Source organism: Meleagris gallopavo, chromosome 1, assembly GCF_905368555.1.
Source record: "Meleagris gallopavo chromosome 1, MGAL_WU_HG_1.1, whole genome shotgun sequence".
NCBI classification, from domain to species: Eukaryota; Metazoa; Chordata; class Aves; order Galliformes; family Phasianidae; genus Meleagris; species Meleagris gallopavo.
In genome coordinates, this window is record NC_139404.1 from 49,154,843 (window position 1) to 49,172,786 (window position 17,944).

The 17,944-nt window shown below is 44.4% G+C and overlaps 1 long non-coding RNA gene across 1 annotated transcript; it reads right to left on the bottom strand.

Moving 5' to 3' along the window:
• LOC146545305 (uncharacterized) lies at nt 1-17,535 on the bottom strand. The gene is made up of 3 exons (XR_014883795.1): nt 17,225-17,535; nt 4,067-11,555; nt 1-267 (listed from the first exon to the last, which is right to left on the bottom strand). It is a non-coding gene; the product is annotated as an uncharacterized LOC146545305 (long non-coding RNA).
• Between the last annotated feature and the right edge of the window lie 409 nt (nt 17,536-17,944).

Below are 17,944 nucleotides of genomic sequence, written 5' to 3' on the forward strand. Positions count from 1 at the left end.
TGACAAAAGCAGCTGGTGGAGGTTCCCAGCCCTCTCGCTGTTATCCTCCAGCTCCCTCACGTACTCCCACCTCTGAGCTTCCCGTATTTGGGCTTTATTTCAAGGAGAGCTGCTGTTGTTTCCCTCAGCACCAGAGGGAAAACGGGAGCAGGGCTCTGCTCAAACAGTTCCAGAAGCGATCAAAGATTTGATGCGTCTTATCTGTCCCGAAGAGTTCTGGAGCAACAGCGTCCAAAGCTGTACGCTTAAAAATGAAGCCGAAGACATCTGGCAAAACAAAACGAAACAACAAGCAATAGAAAATAGTCTGAGATCAGAAAGCGTATTGCTCCCAGAACTAAAGTTGCTGGGGTTAACAGTAACCGAGCAGCATCACCTTACAGACTGTATTACAATTCTCACTGGTTTTTGCCTCCAATTGCTGCTAAATTCCCAGAAATATCCCAGTCACAGAAGTCTTGTATTACCTCAGTTTATTTTGTCAGATTGGACTATTTCCCTTGCTTGTGAAGCACTTTATTTTTTTTTTAACCACAGCTGAGACTAATTTTAACCTTTTTTAAACTTTTTAAAGTCCCCTTAGAATTAAAAGCTGACTGAAATAAGTCTATATACAATTTTCAGGCTCTCCAGAGGCCCTTAGTTCAAAGGAATTAGTGCCAGCTTTATAAAGATACCAAGGTGCACATAAACACCTACATGCTTTTAAAAATCTGGCCCTTACTAAACAACAAGTTTGGAGGAAAGCAGATGTTTCAAATAAGAGTTTTGTGACATTAGTCCCTATCTAGAGGCTTGCTCCTACCAACAGTGGCACATAGCACATAGTTCCACTGAAATCTTGCTGTATTACTTGCCATAGTAAAACTGAGCACGTGTGCTCACTGGATCACAACCTGAAAGTTAAGAAACTGGGTAGTTATTTGCTACTCCAGAGAGTATCACAAGTATCAGTTGGTTTAGTTAAGCACTAGAGGAAGCTGACAGAAAAAAAAAATGCACCGCCATCGAGTCTTTTATTTGTGTAGATTCCTCTCTGTTCAGCCTTACAACAACTTTAGGCAAGTGTACCTGTCTTATCTAAACTGTGGGAAATATATATCCTTGGTGAATGCTGTCAGACCTGCATCTGTATTCTTCACATTAATGTATTAACTGATACATTAGTACAACCATACCTCTTGCAATAGAGGTTTCAGAGCCAGAAGAATATGTTAGTTCTTTACGTGTTATCTTTCCACATTTGGAAAATAAATATAAAAAAGAAAGAAATCAGGATGAGATGCTATTTGTTATTTTTTCTGGGGGGAAACAACAACAACAACAAAAAAACAGCTCCCTAAAACAAGGAAAAGAGAAAAGAAAAAAAAAAAAAAAGAAGAAAGAAGAAACTACGTAAATAGATTAGAAATAAATTAATAAATAAATGGGAGAAAGCCTTCAGCATCTGTTCATTTTCCTAAAAACATTGCAGTTTCCTTAAATGAACCTCAATACAGAAGCACGAAGCCAACTGCTGTTAAGTGATATCTGCCAAAATAAAAACATTTTAAATTACTGGAAAACAATAATAAAACATAAAGTATTCTAAAAACCAAATACATAGGCCTATATGAATAAAACTAAGAAAAGAGTTAACTAGTAAAAAAAATAATAATAAAAAAATAGAGCTATCTTCCAAAGAACAAGCACCTCTTCTTCTTACCTTAGTTTCCACATCCCCACACTGAGGACAGTAGTACTTATTCCTTGAGAAATAATACCCAGATGAATTAATTAGCTCATTATTGCCAGTAATTACAGTGGTTGTTATGTGCTTTGAGATAGCTGGGTGAAAGTACCCTAAGTCTGATTAAAACAAGAACCTGCTCAGGAAAGCAATAAGAAGAGGAATGTGAGGCCTTGAACTTTTATCGTGGGATCTTGTTTGGCCTTAGCTGATAGTAGTTGAGAACTGTAAGCATGCCCAGCTGTTCTGAGGGCTATAGGGAATGAGATAAAATCCTGTCATGCTACGGGAGTCAATGAAGTGCCCAGAACATGGTGTCCTAGCATCAGTGCACAAGCATTTCTCCATACCATTGGTGCTTAGGTGCTCCTATCTTCTTGTCTAATTTCCAGCTGTTTTCACTTTCTTGTGAACTTCCCCTGCCTGATGCCTGTGGCTAGCAGGTAATTTCTCCTCTGTGCCTCAACTGTCTCCTGCTGCTGCAGCTTTTCCTTGCTGGGAGAAGGAGGAATGACCCTTGCTTCCAATGAAAGAGGGGGATCTGTATGCAGATGGTCCCTCTTGGAGTGGCTCAGAGGGATGAGGAAATGATTTAAGGCTGCAATCTTTGCAAGCAATGCCAGGGCACAGCGATATTTCTGGAAAGCAGGAGCCAGCTGTGCCTGAGCAGAGAGCACTGCTCAGCGCAGTGTCAATGTTGAAACCCAGCGGCATTTTGATATGAGACAAATTTTATTAAAACCATAAGAAGCAACCAGTCAATAGCTGGTTCTTGCAGCTAGCGTATACATAAAAGAAATGCCTGGCTGGCTGACAACAAGCAAAATGCTTGCAGTCCTCGGCCCCAGAAATGCAGGCTTCCTTAGTCACACAGCTTTCAATAGCTGCAAACACAGAGCTATGTTGCTAAATGTTAAGGGCTCAGCTGTTTACCAGAAGAATGTTTCCTCCTTGGAACACATGTTTTTGCTTAAAAGAACTTCTCCAAAACACTTAATTTCATTAGCAAATGCAGCATTATAGTCCTAACAAACATTCCATACAATCTCCCTTTGCAAAAGCAAAAAGAGCAGTGTTGACTACTGGGAGCAGAGGGCAGAGGTGGGCTCCATGTGGGAAACACCACTGCTTGAAATCTGGTGATTTAAAGCTGATCTCACACTCTGAAATGCATTTATCGTTATGCATTGTTTTCATATTCTGTTTCACGTCAAAAGCACAAATGTGGAATAGCACCAGGAGACTCGCGTGCTGTCCCAGTATTGGCAAATCACCATCTTTCACTCCCGAGGCTCAGCTCTTCCCTTCAGCAGGGAAGTGATTCTTCCCCTCTTACATAAAGCACATCGGAGTCGTTACATGGGAATGTTGGTGCTGCTGTTTCTGTGTAACTGCTCTTCTGTCTTCGAAATGAAATTACACTTAAATGAATACATTTACATCAGCAGATTATTTATCCTGGAGTACTACGGAGATGAAAGCAAAAGGTTATAGAGTGAAAACATCATATTTTTAGTTAAGTTGCTTTGAGCTTGTGGATGGTGAAGTGATGGCCAGCGTCTGATCAATTTGGTCAGCTCAGCACTGTATTCACAATGATCTCCTAAAAATGATCTTTATGCGATGGAGCTCAAGCTAATATGGGAAATCTGTGCTGAAAGAATTACACTGAAAGGAATGACCCTGAGGAAGCATGCTGTTCACATTCCTCTTACTTCTTTTGACTCTGGTATCTAATGGGAAAGTTCTTGATAAGCTTATTGTACTGTAGAAGGTATAAACAGTGTGTTTTGAAATCTGCTGAGCTTAAACCCTAAACTTATTTTTTAATTTGCTTCTGAATTGTCCCACAGATATATCTGTTCATCCATGTGCTTATAAAGAGCAAAATACGTTTCTGTTGTACCTTTTTTTAAACATTGTGTTCCTGAATGAATTTAGGTTTGTTTTTTTTTTTTTTATGTACTGCAATATTCTTCTATATACTGAACTGCAATGTATCGCTTGATGTTTGCAATCAAAATTTAAAATAGGAAATAGTAACATTTTTCTGATTTACTCATTTTCATGCTTCAGAATATAGAGTGATTCTTGCAGTAAGGTCAGGAAGGAATTTACTCTTCAGCAGAGAAATGTACTGAATAGAGTGGTGTTCAGTACGGAGGGCATTGGCTTTCAGACGGAGCTAATGGGACCCTGTTTTTCACATGAGCCTTCATGAGTGCTTTCCTTCTACACATAGGTAGAAGTCAATAATTAACCACAAACACCAAAAGCCAAGTGATACTAATGCAACACCTTGGTGTAAAACAATAGGGTTAATCATCAGTTACTTACTTTCCTAATGCATTTGGCTTTATCACTTCTTTTCCCAGAAGGTCCATCGTGAATCCTCACATTGCAAAATCCATGAAGTTTTTGTTCTCTCATTCTTTTCTATCAAGTAATGCCAACGTCAGGTGGCCTTGGACTTTATGCTGTCATGAAGCTAAGTTGTTAGCATCCTCTGACTGCCTCGCTCGAGGGGCCATGGAGATCAGGCTCTGATGGTGTTATAGCGCTATGTACTGTCCCACTGCAAAATTTCAGTGAACTTTTTAATGTGGTTTTCATCATACAGACTTGAAGAACTTTGTTTGACTTCCGTTATAGCTGAAGAAACACATAGGTGACGCTGGGGGAACATAGCGGACTTTCCCTGTTGATCAGAAAAGTGATTTGAAGTTTGATGTTAAATCACAGAATCATAAAATGGCTTGAGTAGGAAGGGACCTCAAAGATCATCTGGTTCCAACCCCCTGATCATCTGCCTGCAGATCAAGCACCAGATCAGGTTGCCCATGGTCCCATCCAACCTGGCCTTGAATGCCTCCAAGTGTTATTACTTGATTCTCATTACTTACACAATTGCAAAATTTTTGCTGTTTAAGAACCAGCTCCAAGGAAGAAAAACTGTGAAGTGGGAGATGCACAGGAATCATAAAATGCGGGGAAGTTCAGATTAGCCTTCCACCAACTCACATGTTGGAAGCAAGGAGTAGACACTTGGCACAAGGGTGTGGGTCCCATGAAAGAGACTGGGGCTCGAGGGCTGTGCCTGAGCCATCACTGCACGTTTACTCCCTTGCAAGAAAAATCTTCATGAATTATTTTGGCGGAGGTGGGTGCCAGGTCTGTTGGGACATGGCCTGCATTGGGCTCATCCCCATTCGCGGGACAAGGCAAGGACTGAGGCACGGAATAAAGGGTGCATAGCTCTTTTCTGGGTGTTTTAATTAAATGATGAAGAGAAAGTCCAAGAAAATGCCTAAAATGGCCTGAGCCCTTCCTCCCTATCTGGAAATGGAGGCTGGCAGTTGGCACAGTCACCAAACCCCCCCCACTCCCAAGGCTGCATTTCTCCCTTCTCTCCAGTGCGGTGCAAACAGCCAGTGCTGAGGCGACCACCGCTCACATGCCTGCTCTGATGGTAATCCATCATCCCCCATCCCACAGCCTGGCCTAGGATGAAGCGATTGAAATCTGACAGGGCCCAGTCCTGTTTATGAGCAGAGAGCTGATTTTAAGAGAGGCTGCTGCAAGCCTGGAAACAAAACCCAATTAAAGCCTGTCATTAACAGAAATTGGCCACAAACCAGGCCCGTAACAGCTTTCCCAGTAAAAAAAAAAATAAAAAAATTTTAAAAATGGCTTGTTTATATTTTTTTTAAGCCAGCACAAAGTTCAGGCAGTACATTCTGGCCTTGTCACAAAGCTAACAGATATCAATGTCTGTAACAAACACAACTAACAGGATGGTCAGGAAGGCTGCATCCTGTACTCATCCGTGGTGTGATGTCCTCTGTTGAAGGTGTGTAGATCCAGGACAGCTGACCTGGATCCTGCATTTCTGTTACAAAATCCCCATGCATCACTACAGGCTTGGGACAGAGTTGTTGGAAAGATGCGTGGAGGAAAAGGATCTGGGGGTGTTAGCTAACAGGCAGTTAATATGAGCCAGCAGTGTGCCCAGGTGGTCAAGAAGCATCCTGGCTCGTATCAGAAACAGTGTAGTCAGCAGGAGTAGGGAGGTGACTCTGTACTCAGTTCTGGTGAGGCTGCACCTCGAGTGCTGTGTTCAGTTCTGGGCCTTTCACTACCAGAAAGACATGGAGGCCTTGGAGTGTGTCCAGAGAAGGGCAGCAGAGCTGTGAGGGGTCTGGAGCATAAGTCTGATGGAGAGTGGCCGAGGGAACTGGAATTGCAGCCTGAAGAAGAGAAGGCTCAGGGGAGGCCTTATTTCTCTCCACAACAACCTGAAAGGAGGTTGTGGCAAGGTGGGGGCTGGCCTCTTTTTCCAGGTATCAGCAATAGGATGAGACAGAATGGCCTCAAGTTGCGCCAGGTTGGATATTAGGAAAAATTTCTTCTCAGAAAGAGCTGTGTTGCACTGGAACCATCTGCCCATGGAGGTGGTAGTGTCACCATCTGTGGAGATGTCCCAGAACCATGAGGCACTGAGGGGCAAGGTTAGTGGGTATGGTGAGGGTGGGTTGATGGTTGGATTAGGTGATTTTCAAAGTCTTTTCCAAGCTTAATGGTTTTATGATACTACGATTCATATCACTCATGCAATGGGTGGTCTTTGTGTGATCAACACTGCTGAGAGATGGCTTCATTTGCAGGGTGCATGGGTTATTGACTAAGGAGATGCAGAGCTGATCTGCCTGCATGGGCCCTACTGAAAGTTGCTGCTACCCTCTGGTTTGTGACCTCTGTTCAGTAGGGTAAACTTGCTTTGCATATTCCTTTCGGATTTTAATCGGTAAGAGTCAGCGAATGGAGGCACACCTGAGCTAAACTAATTCATTAGTTTTACTAAGCTAAATGACAGCAGACCAATGAGGTGATCACACCAAGATCATGATTGAGATTGAATACATAAATCAATAGTTTCAAACGATCTGGTCATCAAATTATATATCAGTCTATCCAAGTGATTTCCAAAGGTGCCACTGAAGATATCACTTAAGATTTAATCTCATCTAAAGACACTTTGAGGGTGAGAGTGACTCCTTCTAGGCTGAAACTCCAGTGTGCTTTCCAACAGATGCAGTTACTCCACCAGTGAAGAATGTATGTTGTGGAAGCTGTATGTCTTGGGGAAACATGGCCTCCACTCCTGCTTGGATTGTTTGCCAAGCTGCAGTAACTTGTCTTAGCTCTGTTTTGGGGCGTAAGGTGATACTTATCTCCACAGCAATTCTCCTTTAACACTTCTTCCTTAAAGCTAAAACTTATTTTTGAACTTTGTTGTGTTGAATGCAGCACTGGAGTCTTCCTTTGGGTGCTCAAAATGGCATCTGACATGGTCCCTGAGCAGTCTTGTGCACCGTGGAGAGAACCTTTGCCCAAGTCCAATTTGTCTTCCTGCATGAGTTACCCAGTGCAAGACAGATACATGGTTCTGGTGGTGTTATTTTGGAGAACATGTGCTACCAAGAACTGTGCTTTCCATGTTGTTATCACTTGAATAGATATAATTTCTGTGAAGGTTAGCCTGTGTGGTTAGTGGGCCAGTTGTGAACACTTGTGTTTGAGCAATAAAGTTTTCTCAGGATCAGCTACAGTCTTCTCTGTGCCTGTTTTCTTGCCACAACAGCCAGTACAAAGTTCAGAATGTCTTTGAACTCCCAGCTGATGGAAGCTCCAGGCTTGCGGGTAATGCAGTGAAGGCTTTTCACATTTCTTTGTCACTAATGTGAGTTATAGTGCACCTGAGGCAAAACAGAGTCCTTCAAAATAAGAAATGAAAATGTAAAATAAAAGATGCCTTGGTTCCCTTTCTGCAGAAACAGCACAAATCAGGAGGCGAGCTCTCCATAGTGCTCTAGTAGAAAGCAATTTCCTGATTTAGGGAGATATGTAGCTATAAGGATTTAGACTGATCTCATCTATATGTATATTCAGTCTTTCCAAGATGTTATTGGTAAGAACACCTGAAATTTGAATGTCTTATTTTATTCTATAAAACCTCGTTTATATTATTTTCTGAACAGTTATCTGTGTTACTTGCAGCCTGTCATGGCTTTAGGTCATCTGCAACTTTAACAAACCTCATCTTTCTTCCAGAAAGCAGCTGATTTATATTAAACCAGTGCATGGTCATGCACCTGAGCTGGTCCTGACTGATCCTCACCCAGTTCAACCTTTCATGTTGATTGTGAACTGCTGCTACAGACTGAAATAATGCAGAGTTTTGCCACCTGGTTTCATCCAATGACTTTCCCTGCCTGGTGTAGGGGAGCATCATTTGAGACCATGTGGAAGCCTTGCTGCCACTGAGCTGTGCCACATCTGGAGCTTCTCCTTCATCCACAGAGCCTGCTCTTCTCTCTTGGAAGGCAGTTCAGTTGGGTTGGCAGGGCTAGCTGTTGACAAATCCAAGCTGCCTGCTTCTCTTGTTGCTGTCTCCTAGAAATTTACAAATGAGCAGATTATTTGTTCCAGATCTTTTTTTCTGAGAGTTGAGGTTGAGCTGGCTGGCCTGCAATTCTCTTGTCTCTTCTTCTCTTCCTATTAATGTGGAGAGAAATTCCTTTGCCCTTTTTTTAATTTTTGGGTGCTCTGACATGTCTGCCACAAATTCCCCAAATTAACCACCAGAAGATAACTTGAGATATATCCATCATTTCTGGATGAAATTCATAGAATTATAGAATCATAGAATTCCTTAAGTTGGAAGGGACCCTTAAAGGCTATCTAGCCCAACTCCCCTGCAATGAACAGGGACACCCACAGCTTGATCAGGATTCTCAGAGCCCCTCCAGCCTGACCTTGGGTGTCTCCAGGGACGGGGCATCTACCACCTCTCTGGGCAACCTGTGCCAGCGCCTCACCATCCTTATAAAAACTTTTTTCTTATATCCAGTCTAAATCTCCATTCTTCTAGTTTGAAACCATTTCCCCCCATCCTTTCCCAACAGACTCTGCTAAAGTATCTGTCTTCTTATTTTTTGCAGCCCCCCTGTTAGATTCTGAAAGGCCACTCTCAGATATCCCCAGAGCCTTCTCTTCTCTCGGCTGAACAGCTCCAGCTCTCTCAGCCTGTCCTCAAGGCTGTTTTTTTCATCCCCAGAATCATTTTTGTGGCTCTCTTCTAGGTGTGCTCCAAGAGGTCCACATCTCTCCTGTACTGAGGACTCCACATCCACACACACAGTGAATCTAAGAACGTTTTGCTCATCCGGGTGCCCTCAAGCCAATTCTTTACTCTGGGCTTACATCTCACTTTCTCTGTTAACTGCCTGCTTGGCAGCAATATTTCCACTGAAGATCAATAATAGAAAAAGTATTAAGCACCCTGACTTCATCAACATTATTTATCAGTAGTATTTGCTCTTTGCTGAGTAGCAAAGCAGTACTTCTCTGTGGACTCTTCTTCTGGAATGAGATGAAGTCCTCTTGGAGCTGTGTCCCATGATGGATCCAGAGGAATCCAAAGCCCTTTTTTTTAATCATAGAATCACAGAATGCTGTGAGTTTGAAGGGACCTCAAATCCCACTTACTTTCAACCCCCTGCCATTGGCAGAGCTTTCACTCACCAGGTCAGGCTGCCCAGAGTCCCATCCAACCTGGCTTTGAATGCCTCCAGGGTGTTTAAGGCGGGGGGGGAGGGGGGCAGATTTGGTGGTGCCAAAATGGTTCATCCTGGCTTCTGCTCATTTTTAAATATATTTTTAAAGTTTTTCTGGGCTCACTCAAGTTGAAATTCAAGATGGTGAAGATCCATTTTGGCGATGAGATCTCTTCACCAGCCTGGACGAATTGCAGCTCTGCTGCAGACACATCTCTAGAGAGTCCCCAATGGGGATCTGCAGTCCCCAGGTCCCCCCCGTTCATCTTTTGGTGGGGAGGGCAGCAAAGAGATCACAGAATCTCAGAATTGTAGGTTTTGGAAGGGACCTCTAGAGATAACATTGAGACCGACCCTCCTGCTGAAGCAGGTACTACAATAGGTCTCAAAGCTAGGTGTCCAGATGGGTCCTGGGTATCTCCAGAGAAGGAGACTCTACAACCTTTTTGGGCAGCCTGTTCCAGTGCTCCTTCAGACACTGAAAAAGTTCTTCCTTGTGTTAGAGTGGAACTTCTAGTGTTGCAGTTTCACCCTTTGTTCTACTGCTGCACACCAATGAAATGAGTCTGGCCCCATTGACTTGGCTCCCACGCTTTAAATGTTTATAAACAGTGATGAGATCCTCACTCTGCCTTCTCTCCTCCAGAATGAACTGTCCCAGGTCTCTTAGCCTTTCCTTGTATGGGAGATGCTCCAAGTCCTTAATCATCAAATCCTTGTCTGTCCCTGCCCCCATTTCGGCCGCTTGTGCTCCTCCACATACTGTGGACGCTGGCGATGCTCTCTGCATCCTTTCAGAAGCCCCGTCGCTATGGTGACTGCGTGCAGCTTTACCATCGGGTTGTTGTCTACCTATTTTCATTGGAAATGCTTCAGGAGCTTTGATGTTTTCAATGATTTTAAGTTGAATCACTACTTGATGGTTTTAAGTGCAAGAGGGAAATGATGCACTGCAAAGAGAAACTTTCAGAAACCTTTGAGGTCTATGCTGACGTTCATTTATTTTTTAGTGATTCCAGGAGAGTTTTCATCAATGTTGTATCAAGTTTGTGTCATTGTCACTATGTTCCTCAGTGCACATAGTGGAGAGAGAGAGAAAAAAATCTTCATTTTGTCCCCTGGGATGGATGAACATAGCACCGAATTGCATCGTCATTGCACAGTTGGTGGCACAGAATCACAAAATCATAGAACTGTAAGGGTTGGAAGGGACCTCTGGGAATCATCTACTCCAACTCCCCTGCTAAAGTAGGTTCTGTACAGTAGGTTGCATGGGAAAGCGTTTGGGTGGGTTTTGAATATCTGCAGAGAAGGAGACTCCACAATATCTTTAATGGCAGAGCAGGGCACAGTGCTCTCAGGTTTGGTCTTCTGAAATGGAAAGAAATTCTTAAATAAAACTGCTTAAGAAGCACACGGCTTCCTAGGCACTTCAGCAACAGGTTTTGAGAAACCTTTCAATTTTATGGACAAAATCCAAATGTTGGGAACGTAGTGTCTGCAGTCCCTGTGGAAAGGATCTCACCCCACGCATTAGGGGCTCTGAGTCGAGGGATGTCAGCAGATGCTTTGAAGACGTGCGAACAGCCCCTGGCCCAAAGTCTGCAGAGAGCTGTGCTGGGTGCTTGGCCTCTGTACACAAGATTGCTCAGCAGTGATGAGGAATCTTCTCCTCTCCCAGTGGCTTTGAATTTCAGGAGGCTGTTGCTCCAAGCGCTGAGCATGCTCACATTGGTTCAGACACTATTAAAAATATTTTCCAAGCATCTGGCTGGCTGTACACATCGGTGACAAGGCTGCTGGCATCAGAGGAAATCCCAACTTTTGTTTGGAAGAATGTAAACAATGGCTGTTCACAAAAGGGCTGCTTCATTCAGCATCCAGGAGAAAAAAAATAAAACCTCCCTGGCCATTGCTTTGCCACTGGGTTCTGCTCACTACCACCCTGTTCCTCTGCCCAAGGGCTGGAGCCTGCGTAGGGACCAACAGTGGGGCTCTTCAGGAAAAGGTATAAGTTGAAATGCAGCATTGCACACAAAAAATATATGATGAAATGAACTCTTATCCCAAAGAGAGACCTTGTTCCCATTCAGTAGAGCTCTGAGCACCATTTTCATTCTTCCTCTTTTTAGCACATCCTTTGTGAGGAACAAAGTTCTGAGTGAGCCCAGAGTTTTGTGAGTTCTCAGAGATCTGGGTCATCTGAAGGGCTGTAAACACAAGAAGTGCAAAAGTCTTAAAAATCAGAGAATCTCAGAATCATGAAGGTTGGAAAAGACATCTAAGATCACCTGGTCCAACCATCAACCCATCCCCACCATGCCCACTGACCACGTCCCTCAGTGCCACATCCACACGGTTCTGGAACACCTCCAGGGATGGTGACTCCACCACCTCCCTGGGCAGCCTGTGCCACTGCAGCATTGCTATTTCTAAGAAGAAATTTTTCCTGATATCCAACCTGAACCTACTGGTGCAACCTGAGGCCAACACATCTTGTCCTACTGCTGTTGCATGGGAGAAGTGGCTGACCTTCACCTCACCACAACCTCCCTTCAGGTCCAGGATCCCATACTGCATGTACCACCCAGTGATCTTGGCACAGAGCTCAGCACTTTGTCTCAGCATTGCCCTTGTTCTCCACTGCGGATAAAAGGTGTCAATTTAAAAATCCCAATTTACACTTCATTTTCGTGTGAGGGAATTGGAAGAACCACAGTTGAATTCGAGAACAAAGCAATAAATTATCACATTGTTGATCTTTTTTTGTTTGTTTGTTTCTTCTTCCAAATAGCCCTTTTCCAACTATAAAAACAACCATCTTTTGCTCACCCTTCTTTGCTTCAGGACTGTCTCAAGCTGCTACCATCTTTTGTTGGACCACTTCAAAACACTGTGTAATTGGAATGAGACATAACTAGCAGGATTCCCAGGAGTAGACAGCGATAGGTGTGGTTGGGGTTGGCCCCATGGTGGGTATGGGTACAGTGGGTGTGACACAAATCCATTCTAGGGGGGCAATGGGTGCTGTGCAGGAGGAGGGCACATCTCCCATCCACACATATTGAGCAGGGATATAATCTGGCTTGCAGATAGCTGATGGTGGGAGATCTCAATGATGAACGTTTGCTCCCTTGTATCCTTTTCTGGGGTCACTTTTGGGATCGGGACAAAGCAGGGGTGCTGCAGTCCAGTCCTTGAGTAAATATCTTGTCCCCATTGCTATTTTAAACCCAGTGTGGAGAGCATGAGAACAGCTAGCTGAACTTACTAGGGTTTTCAGCTGCCCCTCAAGTTCACCTCACAGCAACCCAGTGATCCCTGTCTTGATGCTTGTCTAAGTGGGGCTGTCTCCATGGCCCATATTACTTTAGTTTATTGCTTTTAGAGTCTTTGAATATCTTTGTGTCTCAAGGAAAGCAATTTTCAACAGCGGCAGATGCTGTTGTCACAAAATGGCATGGGCTGAGAGTGACCTGAAACTCCCCTAAAAAGCCTGGAAACCCTCCATAAGTCCTACAGGCTCTTTGTCATAGGTTGATGGTTGGACTGGATGATCTTAGTGGTCTCTTCCAACTTTAATGATTCTATGATTCTATTCAGAGATTGTCCATCCTACCAAGCTGTTGTCAGTTGATAAACCCTTGGCTCTGTTCCATGGCCCCAAACAGGCTCAGACCATTGTGCCACTGGGATGAGCAGAGCCCTTGTGACTCTGAATTGCCTCTGCTGCTGATGCCATCATGGGACAATAGGAGAGGATGTAGCAATGGTAGTGGGAGGGCATCCAGACCAGGAGTAATTGGTGTTGGCTGCCGAAATGCCAAACTCTGAACAGTTTTGTCATCTTAGTATTTTGTACTGTAGGGCACACAGCTGTGCAAAGGGCTTCGTGTTTGCACTGGTAGTAAAGCCCTTTGTTGCCTCCTGCCTGGTCCTAACTCTGTCTGTCTGCCCCAGGGAAAGAGTAGGCACAGCTGATCTTGCAAGAGCAGGCAAAGTACTTTCACTTAAGCAAGGACGAATAAAAAAAAAAATGAAGATAATAAGAGGAAGTGAGTAATTTATAGCAGCGGGATCCAGAGAGTTCCTTTATTACAGAAACACTTATATACCAGCAGGGTACTGGGGTTACGAATGCCCTGAAGGACAGTAGGGAAACCCTTCTATGTAGGAAGGCATGCATACCGATGGCAAAATGAGCAATCTGGACTTTGCTAACTGCTTGCTGTGTTTTTATCCTTTCTGTGAGCTGAAAATTGCCTGCCACCGTGATGGCTTTCCCTGGGGTTCTTATCACAAGGCCCCAAGAACTGTTAAGTCCAGGCTCTGATCTGCTCTAAGTTGAAGTAACTCCTATGGAGAAGATCTTAGAATTACAGAATCATTAGGTTGGAAAAGACATTCGAGATCATCAAGTCAAATCACTTTCTATTGAGAACATTCAGCATCGTGTTTTAAGATGTTTGGTTGCCTAAAATGTTGATAGATTCATTAATTTTCCAGGACCTTTAGCAGAGCATTCTGGTTGCCTCTGTAGCTCTAAACCATGTCTCCATGACACTACCTACTCTGAATACCCCAGGGATGAGCATGTCAAGGTGGCAGCAATCTTGGTGTTTCCATGCCCATTGTGGTGGCCTTGGTGCAGCACCAGGATGGAAACTGGGCTCCAGGAGATGGGGGCTTGACATGGATAGATGTGCTCATCCAGCACCAGAGGGGATGAGGGAAGGAAATGCTCATAGCTTCTTTGTAAACCAAGGAAAGAAATCATTTCAGGTTGGAATGATTTCTGCTCTCACCCCCAACCTCAAGGGACACCAATACATGGAGGCTCGTGGATGATTTTGCAAAAGTCAGACATGCTGTGGAATGAGCAAAATGAAAATGAGCTTTAAATTCTGTGCAATTAAAACTGAGATGCTACAATTGAAAACCCCAGAGAACATAAAACGCTGCAACCATTGCACTACAAGGCTTTGAATTTCTTTTCTGTACCCCTCTGGTAAGGAAAGGCTGATATTCCTGCTATTAATTTAGTTTGCATTTCTGACACTGTGCGAGGAGAAGGAGAGAATGGGCATGTAGAGTCAATCTCTGCTCTATTCTGGGTAATCCATGAGAAAACCTAGCACATTTTGGGGAGGAAAAACTTTCTGTACATCCAGTCTAAATCTCCCTTCTCATTTGTTTGAAACAGTTTGAAACCATCTCCCCTTGTCCTAGCCCAACAGACTGCTGAATAGTCTGTCCCCCTCCTATTGTACTATCCCCTTTTTAGATACTGAAAAGCCACTCTCAGGTCTCCCCAGAGCCTTCTCTTCTCCAGGCTGAGCAGCTCCATCTCTCTCAGCCTGTCCTTACAGGGAGGCGTTCCATCCCTTGGGTCATTTCTGTGGCCCTCCTCTGGACACAGTCCAGAGGTCCATGTCTCTCCTGTGCTGAGCACTCCACATCTGGGTGCAGTGCACCAGGTGAGGTCTCACAGCACAGAGCAGAGGGGCAGGATCACCTCCCTCTCCCTGCTGACCACACTGTTTTGAATGCAGCCCAGGACACAGTTGGCTCTCTGGGTTGCGAGGGCACATTGCTGGCTCATGTCCAACTGCCATCCACCAGTGCCCCCAAGTCCTTTTTGTCCATGCTATGCTCCATCCTTACATCCTCCAGCTTGTACTGATAGTGGGGATTGCCACAACCAGGTGCCTTGCATTTGGCTTTGATGAACCTCATGAGGTTCTCTTAGCTTGTTTAGGTCTCTCTGGATGCATCCCACCTCAGGTGTGTCAACTGCAACACTCATCTTGGGTTGCTTTCTAATGTTGAGGGTGCACTCAATCCCACTGCTGTTGTGACTGATGAAGATCTTAAAGGGCTTTAGTCCCAGTACTGACCCTTGAGGGATACCACTTGTCACTGACCTCCATCCAGACACCGAGCCACTGACCACTGCTCTTTGGGTATTGTCTCATAGCCAGTTCCTTGTTCATCAGACAGTTCACCCACCAAATCTATATCTTCCTGCTTTGGAAAGGAAGTTGTTGCAGAGTACCCTGTCAAAGGCCTTAGTGAAGTCCAGATGGATGACATCAATGGCTCATCCCTTGTCTACTGACACAGTTAAGCCATCAAGGAAAGGGGCTGTCCAGGGTGCAGCTCTGGATGGGAAGTCACAGATGAATTGCTTTTGGTTTCACTGTTACTCTGTGTAGAAACTTCCCTGCCTTATCTCTTCTTTCTACTATGCAGTCACCAAAGATTATTTTTTTTTTAATCATCAACATTAGAAAGCAACCCAAACACACACAAACAACAACTGATTACCATATTTGTGTACCACAAATAATAGAAATGTTTGCACTGCAATTCTTCTCCCCAAAGCACAATGGGCTCTGAGTAACTATCTCTAACCTTGTGCTGCCAGGGTTGTTCATGTTACTTTCCATGGGAAAGCCGACCAAAAGGGGAGACCACAGACTCAGAACAAGAAAACATGGGTGTTCTGACATTCTAGGTCACCTTGCTGTGCACAATATTTTCAAGAAGGCAGAGCAAGGCCTTGTTGCCTATTTCCATTCCTGCTGCTCCTTTGACCAGCATTCAATGTGAAGACATGCTTTGCATTAAATATCTCAAGGCACATCCATTCTGGTATGTGCCCATTGCCTTGCCTTTGGCAGGCAACCTCTGCCTGAGTCATATTGCAGCTGGACCCAAAGAAGAGGTGTGGAGAAAAACGAATGATGGAAATAATTCATCGTACTGGGGGGCTCCTCATGCTGGAGGCTTGCATGAAGGGTTGCTCTAAAAGATTTCCCTACTGAACTGAGGAAGAACAAGATGAGGTTTTAGATGTTGGAGGTACAGTAAGTGCTGCTTTCAGGTCTGTTCATGGGGGATTTAGGGACAGCTGGCTGTGCTAGATGGATGGATGGTTGGACTAGATGATCTTAGTGGACTTTTGCAATCTTCTATGATTCTATACTTAAGATGTAAAGATAGCCCAAGACAGATGGAAAATTTGGAACAAAATCAAAGGACATTACGCTGTTATGAGCAGATATACATTCTGCTCCTCTTTCAGAGATAAGCAGATTTTATAGCAGATCTTTCTGGTTTCTGTCTTCATATTTGTACTTCCTTGTGAAATCTCCTCTCTAGAGGAGGTGACACCTGCACATCCACCCTGGAGGAACCACTCCACATCCAGCTGGGGAATGCCATCTCCTTGAAAGAAGTTATGAATAACTGTAGAATCATGGGATCATTAAGGTTGGAAAGACCACTAAGATCATCAAGTCCAACCATTAGCCCATGCCTGTCACCACTCTAGATCACATCCCTCAGTGTGACATCTACTCTTTTCTTGAACATCTGTAGCCACTGTGACTCCATTGCCTCCCTGGGCAGCCTGTCCCAGTGCAGCACTACTCTTTCTGAAAAGAAATTGTTCCTAACACCAACCTGAACCTCTTCTGGGGCCATTCTCCCTAATCCTGTTGCTGTTACTTGGGAGAAGAGGCTGATCCCAACTTGCCACAGTCTCCTTTCAGGTCATTATAGAGAGCAATGAGGTCTCCCCTGAGCTCCTCTTCTCCAGACTGAACAACCCCAATTCCCTCAACTGCTCCCCATCAGACTTGTGCTCCAGACTCCTCACAGCTCCGCTGCCCTTCTCTGGACACACTCCAGGGCCTCCATGTTTTCCCTTAGTGAGGGGCCCAGAACTGAACACAGAGCTCGAGTTATGGCCTCACCAGAGCTGAGTACAGAGGGACAGCAGAAAGGCCTTAGAAACTGTATTGAGAGCCTCTGCTGATCCAAAAGCCAACCCAGTTACGATAGCACTGCGATGAGGAATTCAACGTACTCTTACCTTACTCCACCCACAGCTGCTCTGCTCAGCTTTTACAGTGATCAGGAATGAAAACACAAGCTCAGGAATGGTCCTAGATCCAGATCTGTGGTCTGATCACAGCGTAAACCGAACTTAGTCGGTATTTTCAACTCCATCCTTGCTCAGCCTCCAGCTTTTAAGCACTCACACATCAGGAAAATAGTGTTCAGTGCTACCTGGCTCTGCCTGGTGGCATCTCCTGGGATGTGGGAGGCAGCAGCTCAGTGCTTTGCAGTCAGATGCTGCCCGATGCTGCCCCTCTCAAGGAGCCTCTCACAAACTGTTGTAGCTTTCTGAGACTATTTTGTTCAAGGAAATAAATATTTTAGGACTCTGTCAAGGAATTTATTCCAGTTTTTCTTCTATTTTGGATACAATCTTTTAGTTCTGGCTCTGCCCTTGCCAACATTATGGGCTGTTATTTTGTTGTCATTCCTGCTAATGAAGAACATAGCTTTGTGTTCCAGCTCATGATAATAACAGAGCTGTATCCGTAGTTCGTTTCGGCCGAGGCAGGCTATTAGGATGAGTTTTGTTTTGTCATGTTTCATTTTCTGAATCACCTTCGGCAGGAGAGGAGCTGCTGAAAATGCACAGAGCAGGCTAAGAGGGAAGGAAGGAAAAATACAAGACCAACCCGTAGCTCCAGGCCCTGCAGGGAGAATAGCAATGACACTGCTTGCTTCCTATCGGAGTGTA